We start from the raw sequence: 17,647 nt of genomic DNA on the forward strand, positions 1-17,647 counted from the left end.
AGTTACAGTGTAGTTTACAGTAGAGGGAAACGAACATAGGGAGGCATGGGTTAACACAACACCACAGTTTAGTTACAGTGTAGTTTACAGTAGAGGGAAACGAACATAGGGAGGCATGGGTTAACACAACACCACAGTTTAGTTACAGTGTAGTTTACAGTAGAGGGAAACGAACATAGGGAGGCATGGGTTAACAACGCCACCACAGTTTAGTTACAGTGTAGTTTACAGTAGAGGGAAACAAACATAGGGAGGCATGGGTTAACAACGCCACCACAGTTTAGTTACAGTGTAGTTTACAGTAGAGGGAAACGAACACAGGGAGGCATGGGTTAACACAACACCACAGTTTAGTTACAGTGTAGTTTACAGTAGAGGGAAACGAACATAGGGAGGCATGGGTTAACAACGCCACCACAGTTTAGTTACAGTGTAGTTTACAGTAGAGGGAAACGAACATAGGGAGGCATGGGTTAACACAACACCACAGTTTAGTTACAGTGTAGTTTACAGTAGAGGGAAACGAACATAGGGAGGCATGGGTTAACAACGCCACCACAGTTTAGTTACAGTGTAGTTTACAGTAGAGGGAAACGAACATAGGGAGGCATGGGTTAACACAACACCACAGTTTAGTTACAGTGTAGTTTACAGTAGAGGGAAACGAACATAGGGAGGCATGGGTTAACAACGCCACCACAGTTTAGTTACAGTGTAGTTTACAGTAGAGGGAAACGAACATAGGGAGGCATGGGTTAACACAACAACACAGTTTAGTTACAGTGTAGTTTACAGTAGAGGGAAACGAACATAGGGAGGCATGGGTTAACAACGCCACCACAGTTTAGTTACAGTGTAGTTTACAGTAGAGGGAAACGAACATAGGGAGGCATGGGTTAACAACGCCACCACAGTTTAGTTACAGTGTAGTTTACAGTAGAGGGAAACGAACATAGGGAGGCATGGGTTAACAACGCCACCACAGTTTAGTTACATTGTAGTTTACAGTAGAGGGAAACGAACACAGGGAGGCATGGGTTAACACAACACCACAGTTTAGTTACAGTGTAGTTTACAGTAGAGGGAAACGAACATAGGGAGGCATGGGTTAACAACGCCACCACAGTTTAGTTACAGTGTAGTTTACAGTAGAGGGAAACGAACACAGGGAGGCATGGGTTAACAACGCCACCACAGTTTAGTTACAGTGTAGTTTACAGTAGAGGGAAACGAACACAGGGAGGCATGGGTTAATAACACCACTACAGTTTGTAGCAATGTTGTGTTGTGTAGCAGAGTGCACGTACCTGTGGAAGACATCTCTGACAGACTGCTCACTGGCTCCAATGTACCTGCTGAGGAGTTCAGGACCCTGCAAACAGTAAAACACATTCATACACTGAGACCATGCAACAATAGCAACGCATCAGTTTTAACAAACACTTTTTATACAGACACTTTTATAAAGCATTATAGTAAGTGATGCTGGGGCTGCCAACCCAAATGGCACCCTATTCCCTACATTGTACATTACTTTTGACCAGAGTAGAATACAATATAGGTAATAGGGTGCCATTTGGGACGGGCCCTGGTACCGTCTGTTTTTTATCAGAAGTATATAGTTTGCTGTAAATATCATGAGAAGTTACATTTATATTTTTTGGGTCATATGTGACCTCGTCCTCTGCTGTTCGGATAGACATGATTGTACGCTCTGACTGCTCTTTTTTTAATTGGAATGCGGTATCACCCAAAGACATGGTAAATCTTCCAGAGGCCCATCCTCAGCAGAACACACACAGATGAGCGTTCTAACAACCCCTTATTCTGTTGCATAAAACAACCGTTTGATGCAATAACAGCATTATAATATCATCTTGTAATTTCTCCACCATAAACCCCATTTTGAGTCCTCTCAATTTAAAAGAAAATTACAAGATTTAAGAACATTAACTCACATGTAGAAAATGCATAAAATCAATAACTCATTGCATGGGTTCCTCCCATCTCCCACTCATGTCGATTTTATGCACAGAAGACCCCTGTCCTGCTGCCTTCACTGGATGCTGAGAAGGCGTTTGACAGAATGGAGTGGAGCTTTCTGTTCTCAGTCTTAGAAAAGTTCAATATGGGCCCAAACTTTATTAAATGGATTAAGTCCCTATACTCTCATCCAAATGCCATGGTGACTGCGAACGGACTGAACTCTGACAGATTCCCTTTGGGACGGGGCACAAGACAAGGGTGCTCGCTGTCCCCCCTGCTCTACTTGTTGGGGGCGGGGCTTCTGGCAGAGTTGATAAGAGCAATACAAGTATTATGGGTGTTTCTGCAGGCGGCCTGCAGCAAAAAATTTCGCTTTACGAGGATGATGTCTTGCTCAACATTTCCAACCCTGAGAAATCCCTCCCATTTTAGACACAATTGCTCAGTATGGCAAGTTTTCAGGATGTAAGATACATTTGAACAAATCCACTGTTTGCCCTCTCAATCTTACACTCACAGCTTTATGAAGACACTCTGTCCGTTCCAATGGAAGACACAGGGGTTTCAATACCTTGGGATCTTCGTAACACCAGATCTGAATTTCCTTTTCAAGGAGATTCAAGGAGACTCCCACTCCTGGATCGAATCAAGAACGATCTCCAAACCTGGATCTCCCTCCCAATTAGCTTAGTAGGAAGAATTAATGTCATCCGTATGAACATCCTCCCTAGACTGAACTATTTATTTTAGATGCTCCCATGCTATCTCCCAGCTTCCTTTTTCAAAACAACTAACCAAAGCATCACCAAATGTATATGGGCAATAAAAAACCTAGGATCAAGTTCTCCACTCTATCGAAACCTGAATCTAAGGGTGGTCTTGCCCTTCCCTCCCTTCAATTGTACTACTGGTCTGCCCAAATCCGCAACATGCTAACATGGATCACAAACAGAAAAGACTCAACATGGATTCAGATAGAAGCCCAATCCTGTGGTTCATTGCCCCTAAGCTCAATTATATTAATTAATAACTTTAGTGAAGTGGGCAACATAGCCAAAAACTTTGTGATTTACAGCACCCTACTAGCGTGGAGGGACTGTAAGAAATACCTGGGCATTTCCTCCCAAATATGTTCTCACTCGCCTATAGTATGCAACCCAGACATGCCAAAAGCCCTGAGTGATGCCAACTTTAATCTTTGGCATACTCTTGGAATCAGGACCTTTTCAGACCTATTTCATCAGAAAACCACTACACTGAAATCCTTTCAAGAGCTCTGCAGTGAATTCAATGTGCCAAGATCCATTAAAAAAAAAAAATCTTCAAATTAGACATGTCGTTTCCTCATTTACTTCCAAGAGGAGGTTTAGAGCTCAGCTGAATGAAGTTGAAACCCTTCTTGCTACAGCACAATCCATTAAAGGCAAAATCTCCTATATCTATAGACTCCTTTCTGAGAAAGGGGGCTCCTCCTTTACTCCTTTGAAAATAATCTGGGAAAAGGACCTTGGTCTGACTATCAGTGATGAGTTATGGGCAGAGATTTGCGACAGGGTATACTGCTCCTCTACTACCGTAAAAATGAAAGAATCTAATTACAAATTTTATTACACCCCAATAAGACTCCATAGAATGAAAACAGACATTTCTCCTAACTGTAAAAGATGTACCTCTGAAAGTTGAACCTATATGCATGTATTTTGGAGCTGTAGAGAGATTGCCAGGTTTTGGCAATCTATACATACTGCTGCACAGAAAATACTAGATGTACAGTTTGATATGACCCCGTGTCTCTATCTTCTTAATGCCCAGCAGGACTTTGTTCTTGATCCTGACAGAGAAAATGTGTTTATGACCATCACATACTTTGCTAAGAAATGTATTCTTCTATTGTGAGCTTCTAATACTTCTACATTTAAAATGTGGATTGACCAGATTGTTGACTTTCTCCCTCTTGAAAAGCTCACTTGTGACCTCCACAAGAGACAGCCCAAGTTTGATAGACTCTGGTCTCCACTACTCAACTATATTTCAAATTGGACAGAGTGAATGGGGTGATTAGGGAAAGGAGCAGATACATGTTGTGTAAGGAAACAAATTATTTGCTCGTCGTCTCAGCTAAGGCTGGAAATAGCTAACAAGAACCTTGATAGTGCTGCTGAAAGTTTATTTTTAATTTTACATTTAAAAAAAATATATATATTATTGTTAGTTATTTTTTTATATTTTTTTTAAGTCTGTCACATCTGTGAATGTGGAATGTGTTTTGTTGGTTGATTGAAAAATAAAACTTTAAATTGCAAAAAAAAAAAATAAACAATCACCAAACAATACTTGTTCCCCTCACAAGGGGTCAACTCAACGAAGTCCATCATTAAGTGCTCAAAAGGTCCTTCAGGCCTTGGATGGGACGCGGGGGATACTGAAATGCAGCGTCCAACATTATTAGTCATGCAAATCAAAAATTTCTTGCAGAAATGTTCTGCAAACACAGTAGAACCTACTGTACACCAATATTTATTTACAAGATCCACTATCCCTCCTTTTGACACATGGTCTTGACCATGAGACAATTTGGCAAAGAAATGGAAAGCACAACGGGGCATGGCTGGTCTGCTCATCTGTAAATAGCCCATCCAATCTACCTACCTCATCCCCATATTGTTTTTATTTACTTTTTTGCTCATTTGCACACCAGTATTTCTACTTGCACATTATCATCTGCACATCTATCACTCCAGTGTTAATTTGCTAAATTGTAATTACTTCACTACTATGGCCTATTTATTGCCTTACCTCCTCACGCCATTTGCACACACTGTAAATAGACTTTTCTATTGTGTTATTGACTGTACGTTTGTTTATTCTATGTGTAACTCTGTGTTGTTGTTTGTGTCGCACTGCTTTGCTTTGCTTTATCTTGGCCAGGTCGCAGTTGTAAATGAGAACTTGTTCTCAACTGGCCTACCTGGTTAAATAAAGGTGAAATAAAAAAATCTAATAAAATGGCTGGTCTGCTCCACTCATCCAGCCACACACTCAAAGTATCTTTACGACAGCACCCAGCCCACTTGTGTCTCTCTGACTCATCAACCGTTGCCTGCAAAGCAACGACGTCATCAACAGAGAAAGGCTTGGTGGGAGCTGGAACTGCTGCCATCTGTAGGATGGGGGAAACAGAACAGGAAGCAGCCAATTTAGCTACACGGTCAGCTTTAGCGTTCCCCAGAGAAATGTTGTCATCAGAGGAAGAATGTGTTTGACACTTGATTATAGAAACAGAGGAGGGCAGCTGGACCGCCTGTAAGAGAGACGAAGCAAGGTTACTGTGTGCAATCTGTTTTCCAGACGAGGTCAAAACGCTCTATTCTTCCACAATGTTCCAAAATCATGCACAACACCAAACGCATATCTCCTATCAGTGTAAATGTTAAGAGAGATGTCCTTTCACAAAATACAAGCTCTAGTCAGGCCAAAAAGTTCTGCCGCCTGGGCTGATAAGTGTGAATTGAGTCTAGCACTCTCCACAGTTTCCAAAACAGTCACAGCATAACCAACTCATTTATCCCCTTTTTCCATTTCTCTGGGCAGACCTATCTACAAAAAACTCAAAGTCTGGATTGTCTAACGGGGTGTCTCTCAAGGGCTAGTCAATTTCAATAGCTACGTCCCAGTCGTCATCTTCACCGGCATTTGCTGTAGGGAGAAGAGTTGAGGGGTTAAGAATTGTACATCGTTTCAGAGTAACATGAGACATTGTCAACAGAATGTTCTGATAGTCTAGCAGTCTCGCATGTGTCTAATGAGTCGTTCTTGCCTGTGAAATAATTGTGTGCACAGCATGGGGCACATGGACGGTTAGGGGTTAAATAGCTACAACATCGGAACATGCCAAAACAGCCTCAGTAGCAGCCGCTACTGATCTCAAACAGGAAACCATTCCCCTGATCGCACTATCCAATCGTTTAGAATAATAACAAACAGGTCTATATCCCACACCATGATACTGTGTCAAAACTGCTGACATAAACCCACTCGTCTCCTAAACAAAGAGATGGAAGGGCTTATTTTGGTCTGACGAACCCAAGCAAGGGGTAGACATTTTTTGTTTCAATTTTACCAATGCCATCTCAGCTTTATCAGTCCATACCACAACTTCACTCGCATCCATCTTTCTGCCATGAATACAATCCTGCAGCGGTTGAACTCTCTCTGCATAGTCTTTCAACCACGGTCGACAGTAACCAGCCACACCCAACAAAGACATCATGTGCTGCTTGGTAACAGGTTTAGGCAAAGCTTTAATTGCCTCTAATCTATCTTTGGAGGGTGTGACCCTCAGAAGTAATGTCATGATCTACAGTGGCAAGAAAAAGTATGTGAACCCTTTGGAAATACCTGGATTTCTGCATAAATTGGTCATAAAATTTGATCTGATCTTCATCTAGGTCACAACAATGCACAAACACAGTCTGTTTAAACGAATAACATACAAACAAATATGTTTTCATGTCTTTATTGAACACACTGTGTAAACATTCACAGTGCAGGGTGGGGAAAGTATGTGAACCCTTGGATTTGATAACTGGTTGACCCTCATTTGGCAGCAATTACCACAACCAAACGTTTTCTGTAGTTGCGGATCAGACCTACACAACGGTCAGGAGGAATTTTGGACCATTTGTTACGTACGCCTCTTATAGAAGAGGGAACGCAACACCCTGCTACAACTCAACTCCCCGTGGAGTAAAAGAGGTATGGGATTGTAGGTGCGAGTAAGGATGACAAAAGGCAGAGAATTTACCGTTTACTGGGAATTTATTCCTTCACACGGTAAATTTGGGGAAAAGTGGCTGAACGAAACCAAAGCAAAGAAAGTAAATGTCAAAGCCCAATCTCCTACCTTACCTGCCTACCCACTACTTACCTAACCTTTTAGCACCACCTGGTGCGCTAACCAAAATACAGGGGGTGGTCCGCCCAGGTCTTACCTAGTGTGCATAGACTGTAAATACTACGGGTTATGTATGCCCGCAGGCCTCTTGCCTAAGCACTCTCTAGTTGCTTTCCCCTTCCCCCCTGGGAACAAATGAAAGAATACAAACATAAGTAAACAATTTCAAGAATCAAAAACACTGTGTCCTATTGACACACACAGGACATACTAATAAGCTCTCTTTCTCTGAGCAACAAACTAACACAGAACATAACAATCAGCTCTCTCCTAACAAAGGAACAATAAAGCTGCTTGGAGGAATTTCAGGAAGCCATCCTGAAACACACACATACAAACAAAACCACAATACAGAAACTGGGGAACATAACACCATTCCTCTTTACAAAACTGTTTCAGTTCAGCAATATTCTTGGGATGTCTGGTGTGAACTGCTCTCGAGGTCATGCCACAGCATCTCAATCGGGTTGAGGTCAGGACTCTGACTGGGCAACTCCAGAAGGCGTATTTTCTTCTGTTGAAGCCATTCTGTTGTTGATTTACTTCTGTGTTTTGCATCATTGTCCTGTTGCATCACCCAACTTCTGTTGAGCTTCAATTCGTGGACAGAGAGCCTTACATTCTCCTTCAAAATGTCTTGATAAACATGGGAATTCATTTTTCCGTCAATGATAGCAAGCTGCCCAGGCCCTGAGGCAGCAAAGCAGCCCCAAACCATGATGCTCCCTCCACCATATTAACAGTTGGGATGATGTTTTGATGTTGGTGTGCTGTGCTGTGCCTTTTCCTCCACACGGTGTTGTGTGTTCCTTCCAAACAACTCAACTGTAGTTTCATCTGTCCACAGAATATTTTTCCGGTAGCGCTGTGGAACACCCAGGTGCACTTTGGCAAAATTCAGACGTGCAGCAATGTTTTATTTGGACAGCAGTGGCTTCTTCCGTGGTGTCCTCCCATGAACACCATTCTTGTTTAGTGTTTTACGTATTGTAGACTCGTCAACAGAGATGTTAGCATGTTCCAGAGATATCTGTAACTCTTTATCTGATACTCCTAGGTACCTCATTGAGCATTCTGTGCTGTGCTCTTGCAGTCATCTTTCCCGAACGGCCACTCCTAGGGAGAGTAGCAACAGTGCTGAACATTCTCTATTTATAGACAATTTGTCTTACCATGGACTGATGAACATCAATGCTTTTAGAGATACTTTTGTAACCCTTTCCAGCTTTATGCAAGTCAATAATTCTTAATCTTAAGTCTTCTGAGATCTATTTTGTTTGAGGCATGGTTCACATCAGGCAATTGTGTTTTTTATAGGGCAAGGCAGCTCTAACCAACATCTCCAATTCCAATCTCACTGATTGGACTCCAGGTTAGCTGACTCCAATTAGGTTTTGGAGAAGTCATTAGCCAACCTACACTGTGAATGATTAAATGATGTATTCAATATAGACAAGAAAAATACAATAATCTGTGTGTTATTAGTTTAAGCACACTATGTTTGTCTATTGTTGTGACTTAGATGAAGATCAGATCAAATTTGATGACCAATTTATGCATAAATCCAGGTAATTCCAAAGGGTTCACAAACTTTTTCTTGCCACTGTAAATATTTAACGGAGCTCCGGCATAACTGCATTTAACTGGGGGAAAATCAACAATGCTTGAGTGTCCTCGTGACATCTCTCCTCTGATTGTGAGCAAACCAACAAATCGTCAACATACTGAACAAAAGTACTCCCTCCTCCCGGAGCAACAAAACCCTCTAGGTTTCGAGACATTTCTTGGGCAAACGTTTCCCTTTTTTTACCCAAGAAACGAGAATCAGTACTGTGACTCTTCAGGCACAGGGGTGCTAAAGAAAGCATGAGACTAAATCATTCACTGAAAAAAAACAAATACCTGGAGGCACCTGGGATAAAATGGTAACAGTGTTAGGCACCAGGGGTGCAAATTCGGACAGTGCCTCTTTCAACTAATGCACTATTAATGGGAATAATATCCTTTTCAGCTTCTTTGCTAAGAGGGTACTGAGCTTTGTAAGATCTGTGGGGGCTTTTTGGAACGACCACAACTGGTGCTGCTCCTTTCATACGTCTAATGTCGGTATTTGATTTAGCCCACAGTTGTTCAGGTATATCCTTTAGCCAATCAATGTGTGAATTATCGTGTAATACCACAGTTTAAACAGGAATTGGTTATTTTCTTGGTGTTGTCATCACAGTAGCCCAGTATGGGGAATAGAAAGTTGCTGTTGAAGCTGAACACCTTCCTTCCCCTTCCCAGGCCACCCAATCAGTTGCTTTCATCACTTTCTTCATCCAAATACCCACATCTTTCCATTGTGTTCCAGGTGCTTTTGATAAGCTACAATGAGGAACAGAACTAGGGACTTCATACAAACTCATCTTAGTATCCACCAACAACACTCCAGCTGCTACGAAGTCTTCTCCTCTGTATATCCCATTCATTATTCTCAACTTTCTCTTTTTGTTTTGACCATCTCTGTTGGTATTCAGGGTCCTCTTCACATGCGGGAACAGCAGCAGTACAGTGTAGGTAATCAGACACTTCCCATGCAATAGGGAAGAGAGGGATTGCTCTCTCAGCTGTCCCTCAACATGTGGATCATTCAGGTGCCAAGCATAGTAACAGTTCATAAGGCACGGGAAGATTACATTTTCTCTCGATCCCAATGACAATCCTTCTTCAATACAGACATACCCTCATTTTACACAGCAAATCTCTTCCTAATAAATGTACTAAATGTACTGGGCAGGCGGAGGAGTACAGGAATCGGTGTCTCCATTTGCCCTCTCCCCACTCCATGTCCAGGTGAAAAGTCAAACATTCTTCAGAGGGAATTCCAGACGCTCCAACTTTGTGCATTGTTTTCTTTGAGAGGTAGGCAGACAGTGCAGACATTTAACACTGAGACTGCGGCCCCAGTGTCCACCAAAAATTGAATTTTATGTTTATTAACTAAAATATCAATAAGGTGGTCAATTTTAGCATTTGACAGGTTTCTGGTTCTTCATCATTGTTTTCTTCATTAGTTTCTTCTTTTTTCCGCCTCATCCTATGGTTGGTAGCCCCCATGGCCTCCTTCTCTTCCAAATGGGTTGTTCACCTGCACACCGACAAGTTGGGACTGCCACTCTCCTCGGCCTTCTCCTACTCCAGGACAGTGTATTGAAAGATGCCCTACCTTCCTACAGTTGTAGCAGCTCCAGTCTCACCCTCCGTAAGCTCCAGCAGGGGCCCCTCAGACTCTACCTCTGCCTCTTTGACTTCCACGGTTGCCACCATTTTCTCTGTCTTTTTCCTCCTCCAGAGTAATAAATCAGCTATGCCTTCTTCAGTGTCTTTCCGTCCTTAGTTTATTTTTCTTCAACTGTCTTTCCGCATTGGTGATATATGGCTTTACGTCAGACAGTGGTTTTGTTTCCCATGAAATACAAGTTGTAGTTACAGCTGTCTTCAGATCTTGTCTCAGGCCTGTCACCACAGCATGGCACAATAAGCTGCTGTATGAGTCTTGGTCAGGCATCAGACCTGAGTGTTGGAGGAAGACTGTCTCCATTCTTTCCATGTAGTCATTGCATTTTTCATCCATTGCCTGTTTGGTGTAATGGATTTTCCGCCAGTCTGTGCGTTTGGGGAAAGCAGCCTTTATAGCTGTAAAATCTGCATCCAGCTGGTCACCACGATCAGCAACTGGTACATTGTAGTCCCACGTGTTTATAGTCCTTCCATTTAAATTTCAAGCAGCGGCAGAGTATTTCTTCAATTTCTCTGGTGGTGGGGTTGTACATGGATATGATTGCTTTTACCTCTTCCTCAAACCTCACAGCATCCTTTGCTGGTTCAATGACATCGTCCACTATTGCTTTAATTTCGTCAACATCCCATGGTTTCTCCATTTCCAACATCCTGCCTCCATTGGGGTTGGGGTAGGTATTATTGGAAACATTCCCTCAAGCTTCTTTTTGGGGGTTTTCTTTCTATCCTTCTGCTGGTCTTTTCTGCTTTGTCCTTCATTGCTGTCCTCGCTGCAGCTCCTTTTATCTTCATCTTGGCTACTTTCTTCATTCCTCCTGCTTGCAATCATTACTTTGCTTCTTGTTTCTCTACTTTCTTCTTTTCTCTTACGTTTCTCCAGTTCTTTTCTTAACTCTTCTAGCTCCTCTTCTTCACTCTCCCTGTCCTCTGTCCCTCTCTGCTCGTTCGCTCTGGTCCTTGTTTTTGCTGGTAGCTTTCTGTCTTCAGCTCCAGCACCTTCTGCAGCTCCTCCAACAGCTCCTCCACCTGGCACAGGCCCAACCCCAACTGGGTTATGAGGGGACGGGAGGCCACCATCTCCGTCTGCTGGTGGAGGATTTGGCAGTGGCGGATACAAGGGGGGCCCCATGAAAGAGTTCCCCTCGGAGAAAGGCCAGCCAGGCTTCTTCTTTTTCTCTCTTCTTCCTCTTTCTTCTCCGGTTCCACTTTCTTTACCATCAGTCCTCTTAAAACTTTATCCTTCGCTTTTTCTGCTTCGCTTTCCCACTTCCTGAAAATCGTCCCACTTCACTTTAACTTTATTTTGTTTTCTTTCAAGTTGGCCTCTCACAGACTCCAGTCTTTCTGTGCTCAGTTTCCCATCAACAGGGAAATGTCCATATGTCCATCTTGTCCAGTCTTCTGTTTGGTTCAGTACCCACATACAATTTTTTTTGCCATTACGCGACACGGCCCTTTTGGTTCCCAGCACGGATCCTCCATCCTACTCTTACTATTCCCCTTTCCCATACTTAAACCCTTTGTTGAACTCTTTAGAAAAAACTTCCAGCTTAACACGTCATCCCACACTCACCGGGGCTAAAACCCTGTTCAGTTAATTAGTTAAGTACACAATACTCTCATCCACCTTCACTTAGTGCTATTCCCAAACACACTCAGTAATATCCCTTATTACTTGTCGTTACCTCCTATGCGTACATATGTATCCTCTGCGGTTCCTCTATAGCAGGGGTGGGTAACTCCAGTCCTCTGGGGCCTGATTGGTGTCACACTTTTTCTCCATCCTTAGCAAACACAGCTGATTAATCAAATTGCATTCTAAACTGAAGATCATGATTAGGTGATTATTGGAGTCAGGTGTGTTAGCTGGGGCAATACTGTGACACCAATCAGGCCCTCAAGAACTGGAATTGCCCACTCCTGCTCTATTGTCTCCATAGTATCTATAGTCCCTGAGCATCTATAGTCCCAATAGTTGTAGCATTTATAGTCCCTCAGCATGCATAGTATCAATAGTTTATATAGTCATAACTGCTATGGTCTCTATAGACTCTATTGTCTTGCCGCTTCCCATACATATAGAATAGCACCTTGTGCACCTTATGCAATTCCTAGTGGTTCCCTGACCACTTCTCATAAATGCCTAAAATAACACCTTATGCTATTATCAGTGGTTCTCAGACCACGTAGACACTTCTCATATAAATACCTACAGACAATTGTCAGTGATGCAAAGATTGTGGTGGAAATTCAACACCAGGGACACCTGAAGTCAAACTTACATGAATCACAAGCTTTATTATCAGCAAGCTGGAGAGGTTACGTCAGCAGCTCCGCTGGGGCAGTCCCAGCAGTTGTCTTATATATGGCTATACAGATAAGTTATATTTACATGATTTAGCATAATTAATTAATCATTACCGGTGGCTCGCACATGTGACTGACCAATACCTCACAAGGCCTTCTCTCTCTCCAAGTTGAGACCTTGAAACTGACATACCTTGGTTGTTCCCATAGCAACATTCTGGGCGTACTGCCAAGTTGCATATCAGTAATAGTGAGGATTCCTCCATACACGATCAGTCAGTCACCTGCATGAACCCATCTCATTGGTTATTTGAAAAGTATCATTGATTTGACACACAAACATAACATTTCCCTCACAGTTAGACATTTAATGTGTTGATTTGAATATATTAAGTCTGATGAGATAGCAAAGCTTGTCACTAGTACCTGTATGTCTGCATCACTAAGAGCTAATAGAAACAACTGACCAGGCTTTTCACTCTCAGGCTCAGGTTCTGACTTCAACACAGTCAGAGAAAACTCCACCTTCCCTGAAGGGAGAAGATCAAGACTGTATTACATTTACACTGCACTCCATACTCTTTAGGTGAGATTGAATGTCCTGCTGCCAACCGTCAGTGACTTCATGTGTGTGTCCCAAATGGCACTCTATTCTCTTTATAGTGCACTACTTTTGAATAGAACAATAAAGGGAACAGCGTGCCATTTGGGAAGCAGCCTGTGTGCCTTCAATTGCTGGTACTGTAGGAGGATTGTGTTGGAGCGGCCCGTCAGACAGGCTAGTGGTTCGTGGCACTTCGTGGCAGTCTGAATCTCCACCTCACTCTCTGCTGCAGGCTAGGAGGACATCAGGGCAGGGGTCAAACAGCAACATGGCATTCAATACAACCAGCTGCCAAAAACCTATTAATTTACACCACGTGTCAAATTCATTCCACGGAGGGCCAAGTGTCTTCACTCCTCCCTTGTACTTGATTGATTAATTAAGGTCAATAATTAGTAAAGAACTCCCCTTACCTGGTTGTCTAGGTCTTAATTGAAAAGACAAACAAATAAACTGCAGACACTTGGCCCTCCATGGAGTTTGATACCCCTGATTTACACCATTCTATTTACCTCATGAAATGGAAAGTACAAGGTTAGGATGATCAGAACACTACATTCAATAGAATTACATATGATGTAAAATGTAAATGTTACTCACCAGTGGTTGTAACGGCTGCAGGTAGATACTGGTGGCTACTTTAGGAGTTGATTTGATTGGCTTGATTCTCACTGATGAGTGTGGGTCGATATGGAGCCTAGTTCCCAGGGATTGTGGGATCTGAGACATACAATTATGCTTGAATACATATAGCTTCAATATAAACCAGTTTACAATATGAATCAATTTACACAAACCTGTAAACAACTATGGGTAGTATGATTTTTCTCAATGTTCTGTGCTGCTACCATGTTGTGCTACTGCCATGCGTTGCTACCATGCTATGTTGTCATGTGTTGCTTCCATGCTATGTTGTTGTCTTAGGTCACTATTTATGTAGTGTTGTGGTGTCTCTCTTTTTGTGATGTGTGTTTTGTCCTATATTATAATTGTTTTAATCCCTGCCTTCATTGTAAATAAGAATTTGTTCTTAACTGACTTGCCTAGTTAAATAAAGGTTAAATAAAATTAAAAAAGTTAAAAAATTGAGAATAGTTAATTTGATTAGGCCTACATTGTGCCCAACTTTTAGACCATTGCTAATGTACATGTAATCACCCAGACCCTTCCACTGTGGAGCTCTTCCTCTCTAGAAGATCCTTTCAGTTCCTCTGTACGGTGACACACCACCTTGACTACAGTCATGGCCAAAAGTTGAGAATGACACAAATATTAATTTTCACAAAGTCTGCTGCCTCAGTGTCTTTAGATATTTTTGCCAGATGTTACTATGGAATACTGAAGTATAATTACAAGCATTTCATAAGTGTCAAAGGCTTTCATTGACAATTACATGAAGTTGATGCAAAGAGTCAATATTTGCAGTGTTGACCCTTCTTTTTCAAGACCTCTGCAATCCGCCCTGGCATGCTGTCAATTAACTTCTGGGCCACATCATGACTGATGGCAGCCCATTCTTGCATAATCAATGTTTGGAGTTTGTCAGAATTTGTGGGGTTTTGTTTGTCCACCCGCCTCTTGAGGATTGACCACAAGTTCTCAATGGGATTAAGGTCTGGGGAGTTTCCTGGCCATGGACCCAAAATATCAATGTTTTGTTCCCCGAGCCAATTAGTTATCACTTTTGCCTTATGGCAAGGTGCTCCATCACGCTGGAAAAGGCATTGTTCGTCACCAAACTGTTCCTGGATGGTTGGGAGAACTTTCTCTCGGAGGATGTGTTGGTAACATTCTTTATTCATGGCTGTGTTCTCAGGCAAAATTGTGAGTGAGCCCACTCCCTTGGCTGAGAAGCAACCCCACACATGAATGTTCTCAGGATGCTTTACTGTTGGCATGACACAGGACTGATGGTAGCGCTCACCTTGTCTTCTCCGGACAAGTTTTTTTCCCGAATGCCCCAAACAATCGGAAAGGGGATTCATCAGAGAAAATTACTTTACCCCAGTCCTCAGCAGTCTAATCCCTGTACCTTTTGCAGAATATCAGTCTGTCCCTGATGTTTTTCCTGGAGAGAAGTGGCTTCTTTGCTGCCCTTCTTGACACCAGGCCATCCTCCAAAAGTCTTCACCTCACTGTGTGTGCAGATGCACTCACACCTGCCATTCCTGAGCAAGCTCTGTACTGGTGGTGACCCGATCCCGCAGCTGAATCAACTTTAGGAGACGGTCCTGGCGCTTGCTGGACTTTCTTGGGCACCCTGATGCCTTCTTCACAACAAATAAAGCACTCTCCTTGAAGTTCTTGATTATCTGATAAATTGTTGATTTAGGTGCAATCTTACTGGCAGCAATATCCTTGCCTGTGAAGCCCTTTTTGTGCAAAGCAATGATGACGGTACATGTTTCCTTGCAGGTAACCATGGTTTACAGAGGAAGAACAATGATTCCAAGCACCACCGTCCTTTTGAAGCTTCCAGTCTGTTATTCAAACTCAATCAGCATGACAGAGTGATCTCCAGCCTTGTCCTCGTCAACACTCACACCTGTGTTAACAAGAGAATCACTGACATGATGTTAGCTGGTCATTTTGTGGCAGGGCTGAAATGCAGTGGAAATGTTTTTGGGGGATTCAGTTCATTTGCATGGCAAAGAGGGACTTTGCAATTAATTGCAATTCATCTGATCACTCTTCATAACATTCTGGAGTATATGCCAATTGCCATCATACAAACTGAGTCAGCAAACTGTGAAAATTAATATGTGTGTCATTCTCAAAACTTTTGGCCACGACTGTACAGTGGCTTCTTCTTCCTCCTCCCTGTACCCTGCATCATCACCGGGCTGGGGAGCACCACCAGCACCTCCACTCTTCTTCTTCTCCATGGCCCTTGGACAGTAGGCCATACGTCACAGCTGGCTGGCCACCATTGATATTACACTCCCATCTGCTGGCCCCAGGTCAGAATGACGTCAACCCCAAGGCTGGCACTCAGAGGGCCAGAAGACACGGGCGGTGCTCGACATACTCTGAAGACTGAGTCACTGAGGAGGGAAGAGATGTTGGAGATGGGGGGGGAAGACTCTCTCACTGGGTCATAGTTCCATGTTAGCATGTACCTGAGCATGTTCTTTAGGATTGCTATCCCGCACCACTGCTGGGGGCACTGGAGGCCAGCAGCGTTGGGACATTGTTCTACAGGAAGTCCAGTCTCCTGAATGCTCTCCAGAGAGGACCTGGAGGAGGGTGAGAGGTCAAAGTTCAGCTGCCTGTGGATGGGCAATTACCTGGTTCTGATTGAGTAAGGATGTTCCAAAAGGAGCGCCGAAGCGGTCCTCAGTTCCAGCACGGATTTTAGGAGACATGCAGCTCTGTAAACTGCTCTAATTGACCGTACGGTACAGTTGGGGAGAGTGAAGCTGCAGAAGAAGAAGAGTATGGAGGGTAGTATTATATCAACTCTTTCTTGCATGAGCTGTTGAGTTGATAGCTGGTAGATGTTGAACAAAATTACAAAGTGAAAATCAGTGCTGACCCGATTCGGATGTAGATGAGTGTTCTCTGGTCCACTCACACAGGAAACACTGCATCAGGAAACACCACTCTATTCTGCTCCAGGAGCTGCTGCTCCAGTGCTACACTGTGGCGCTCCTGAGGACACGACAGGGTTGATTTAGTCTCCTTCAACAATGGATCAACAATGTCAATGACACAAAGACCACTCTAAACACAGGTACTAACCAGGATCTCCAAGTCGTCAGAGGTGAGTGGGTCCACAAACACCTGCTGTACAGACAGGACCTGCTGGCATGGCCGCAAGAAGCCCTGAAACCATACAACACGAGTTAGTAAGCGGAAGAGGTTGTAAAGATATGAGTTTGGGGAATGGGCAACAAGAGAATTAGTGAAGAGTGGGACATCATTACCTGCTCTCCATCTTTGAGTCCAAGATTCTCTCCCAGTTGCCTGCTCAACTATACTTTATGGTCCTCCTCGTTGGCAGGGCTTCTGCTTCTGGTCCAGCTGAGGAACACATGGGCATCATGACCCCAGGACAGCTCCAGAGCCAGGTTCTGTATAACACAGAAGATAATTACATGAACAAACATGGGAAACATGGAATTCCACAAAAAAACTATCAGACTAACTAGAAGACATGGCATGAAATGGTCACAAGTGCAAGTTAGCTACCGGTAGTTTGCTGATAGTTTGGCATAATTATAACACTAGCAAGCTTGTAGCTTACCTGGTGAAGAGAGAGCTGTGTTACCAAGTTTGAAAGAGGTTGAAGAAAGCAGCTTTTCGTGTTGTTAAAAACCAATGTGACAGATTAGATGCCATTATTTCCCAACATAACTAAATATGTTGGCAATATGATCGAAACGCAAATGAAGTAGCTAGCTAATTAGCTAGATTACGTGTACGTGATCTTGCGGGTCGCATTCGGTTATGCATTCTGTGCAGGCAAAAGTAGCTGATCCGATTTTTTTTCTCACAGAGACGCTCAAATCAAT

At 43.0% G+C, this 17,647-nt stretch overlaps 1 pseudogene; it reads right to left on the minus strand.

Moving 5' to 3' along the window:
• Positions 1–17,562, minus strand: part of LOC120022023 — a 48,238-nt pseudogene extending 30,676 nt beyond the window's left edge.
• Positions 17,563–17,647: the final 85 nt, after the last annotated feature.

This window comes from Salvelinus namaycush, chromosome 27 (assembly GCF_016432855.1).
Source record: "Salvelinus namaycush isolate Seneca chromosome 27, SaNama_1.0, whole genome shotgun sequence".
In the NCBI taxonomy this organism is placed as follows: Eukaryota; Metazoa; Chordata; class Actinopteri; order Salmoniformes; family Salmonidae; genus Salvelinus; species Salvelinus namaycush.